This window comes from Vigna unguiculata, chromosome 10 (assembly GCF_004118075.2).
Source record: "Vigna unguiculata cultivar IT97K-499-35 chromosome 10, ASM411807v1, whole genome shotgun sequence".
Taxonomy (NCBI): Eukaryota; Viridiplantae; Streptophyta; class Magnoliopsida; order Fabales; family Fabaceae; genus Vigna; species Vigna unguiculata.
In genome coordinates this window covers 22950488-22951253 of record NC_040288.1, presented here as the reverse complement: position 1 = coordinate 22951253, position 766 = coordinate 22950488, and the positions used below count along the sequence as shown (strand labels likewise).

General features: G+C 33.6%; 1 non-coding gene across 1 annotated transcript; it reads right to left on the bottom strand.

The window, feature by feature from the left end:
• Positions 1-375: 375 nt before the first annotated feature.
• On the bottom strand, positions 376-446 carry TRNAC-GCA. Its single transcript has one exon. It is a non-coding gene; the product is annotated as a tRNA-Cys (tRNA).
• Between the last annotated feature and the right edge of the window lie 320 nt (positions 447-766).

Below are 766 nucleotides of genomic sequence, written 5' to 3'. Positions count from 1 at the left end.
ATATGGGATGAGGCACCAATGGCACATAAATTCTGTTTCGAAGCACTAGAAAGAACATTGAATGATATAATGAGAAAAGAAAATAAATCTAAATCTATATTTGGTGGAAAAGTAATAGTTTTTGGAGGTGATTTCAGGCAAATTCTACTTGTTATTCCTAGAGGAAATAGATCAAATATTGTTCATGCAACAATTAATGCTTCCTATCTTTTGGACCAATGTCAGATATTAACACTGACAAAGAATATGCGTTTATTGCAAAATGAGTTACAAAAATCCGATGCAAGACAAATTCAAGAATTCTCTGAATGGATAGTGAAACTCGGAGATGGTAAATTATTTGAACAATCTTTCATTTACAGTTTCTTATCGATCACGCGACACCCAGATTTGAACTGGGGAAAAAGGATTTGCAGTCCCCCGCCTTACCACTCGGCCATGCCGCCAATAAAAATATAGATATGAAGTTTTTGAGAATACTCCCCCCTTTTCTTTCTATTGAAAAATTGAAAAACAATCTTGAGACAAATCGCAACCGTTAACTATTCTTTTATGAATTATTCTTTGGCCATTCTTATGTGTGGTTCTTTGGGAAACATTTTTCCTTCTGAACTCTTTTCGTCATTGAGGTTAGTTTCTCATTCTTATTACTATAGTCATTGTTATACATGAAGGTCCTTCTTAAGAAGAAGAGGAACAACAACAACAAGAAGAGGAACAACAACAACAACAAATTTTGTGTAGATTTGAGTAAACAAAGATAAAA